Source organism: Orycteropus afer, unplaced genomic scaffold (genome assembly GCF_000298275.1).
Source record: "Orycteropus afer afer isolate SDZICR_OR568_19922 unplaced genomic scaffold, OryAfe1.0 scaffold00612, whole genome shotgun sequence".
Classification (NCBI taxonomy): Eukaryota; Metazoa; Chordata; class Mammalia; order Tubulidentata; family Orycteropodidae; genus Orycteropus; species Orycteropus afer.
This window is the reverse complement of record NW_006922199.1, coordinates 584,793-587,014: the sequence shown is the minus strand read 5'-3', so window position 1 is coordinate 587,014 and position 2,222 is coordinate 584,793. Positions and strand designations below refer to the sequence as shown.

General features: G+C 51.6%; 1 pseudogene; it reads left to right on the top strand.

Moving 5' to 3' along the window:
* The first annotated feature begins 610 nt into the window (after window positions 1-610).
* On the top strand, window positions 611-1,577 carry LOC103210469 (annotated as a pseudogene).
* Window positions 1,578-2,222: the final 645 nt, after the last annotated feature.

Below are 2,222 nucleotides of genomic sequence, written 5' to 3'. Positions count from 1 at the left end.
TGCTTTGGATATATGGTCTGCTTCCCGTATATAAGAAGCAGCTGTGGGAATGGTCTCTAGCCTATGGCATGCTTGGACCCTGCATGTAAGCCGTGTCATTGCTCAGCAACCTGCTATGCTCTGCCGACCTTGGGACTTATAATGGACTTAAGTTAATGGCCTGCCATGTAGTTTGGTTAACATCGGGACTGTGCCTTCTTACTTGTCAACCTTGGGGCTTCTTAGACTCAGCAGCCAGCAGCTGTCTGAGTGAAGATACGCTTCTAACTCCAGTGGGCTGGGAGGAGGAGGCAGAGCTGCACCCCAAGGTTGAGGGGCTTTCACCCAGCCCCTAGACACTGGTACTTTGAACTTGGACTTAAAGCCTCCAAATTGTAAGAATAAACTCCTGTTTGTTAAGGTCATCTCATTTGTGGTATATTCCTGTCAGAGAGGTACTAAGTAACCAGAACAGCAACCCACTCTGCCAGGAAGCCGCCAGCTTTCCCTTGTTCCCTGAGTTTCTAAGCTTCACCTCATACCATCCTGGGTTCCACCATCCCACTGTCCATCCACACTGATCGGCTCCTTTCCCTTCCTCGCCCGCCCCAGGCCAGCAGCCTTTTAGGTCATGCCTGGAACTAAGCTTGCTCAGAGTCCAGAGGAAGGAGGCATCTGCATCACTGAAGCTCTTATCACTAAGCGGAACCTGACCTTCCCTAAGGATGAGGATATGTCCGAGAAGATGTTTCACACCCTTGCTGAACTGCAGACTGTCTGTCTGGACCGTGAGGGGATTACTTTTATAAGGAATTCAGAGAGCCTCCAGAATATTCACAGCCTCTATCTGCAATCAAATAACATCCAGTAAATTGAGAACCTGGCCTGCATCCCCCTCCTTGCGCTTCCTGTCTTTGGCAGGAAATTGCATCAGGCAGGTGGAAAACCTCCTCAACCTCCCACACCTCCAGTTTCTGGACCTTTCTGAGAACCTGATAGAAACACTGAATCTGGATGAGTTCTCCCAGAGCCTTCTCATTCTCAACCTGATTGGAAATAGCTGCACCAAGCAGAATGGCTCCAGAGAGCTGGTGACAGGAACCCTGCAGCTGCTCCTGGACCTGGATGGGCAGCCTGTGTTAGAGCGTGGGACCTTAGATGAGGAGGAGAAAACCTCCGGTGATAAGGACAAGGAGTTCCCAGAGCTGAGCGGCCCATTCTGCTCAGAGCAAGGCTTCCTCAAGGACCTGAAGCAGGAGATAACCAGGCACAAGGAGCGCAGGCAGCAGGCAGCCCTGACTGAGCACCTCCTGAGGATGGAGACCCAGCTCGCACTCACAGACCTTCCCCTGATGCCTGAGGAGCCTATGGCTGGGGACAGTAGCCCTCCAGTCCCTCTTGGGCAAAGGAAGAAGACACCCACTGAAACCACCTCCTCACCACAAACATACTCTGCCACCAAGAAGCTTTGCACTCTGGTTCCCCTGGGCCAGCAAGGCCAGGCACAGAAGAGGGCCATGGCAGCTGCAGCCCCCAATGCCTCCCTGACTGGGGACCCCAGCACAACCAAAACTATGACCAAGAAAGTCAAGAAATAAAGTGTGGCCTGTCTATCAGCAAAGCCACAGGAACAAAGGAGGTCCTGATGGGGCCTTCACTTGCCCACAGATCTCTCACCTGTAGCAGAAGCCCATCCCCAATAAAGTCTCTGTATCTGGGGGGAGGGGGTGGACTCAGAAACTCCCGGAACAAGGGAAAGGAGTTAATGTAGAGTGAATTCTTGGGATGGGGTTGAAACAAAAGTAAACCAAGGTGCTAAATATGGAGCTTAAAGAAAGTGGAGAGGATTCCTTGGCAGCCACTGGAGGGTTGTGAACAGCAAGCGGTGTGAGTCAAAGGCAAGGAAAAGACACCCAGCTTTCTCCTCTGTGGGCTGGTAAGGCTGTAGCTGTCTCATGCCAGTCTCTTGCTCTGCTCCTGCCATCTCTCATGCCGTATGTCGGGGTGTCTCTACGAGGGTCTTGGATCAAGGACACATTCCACTCCTGTTTCCACATTTTAGGTATCTGTCAGAGCAGCACCCCACTCTCTCGGTACCATTTTCTGTTCTGGTTACCACTCTGACAAGAATATACCACAAATCGGATGGCTTGAAGAAACAGGAATTTATTCTCTTACAGTTTGGAGGCTTTAAGTCCAAGTTCAAAGTGCCAGGCTCTAGGGGCTGTGCGAAAGCCCCTCAA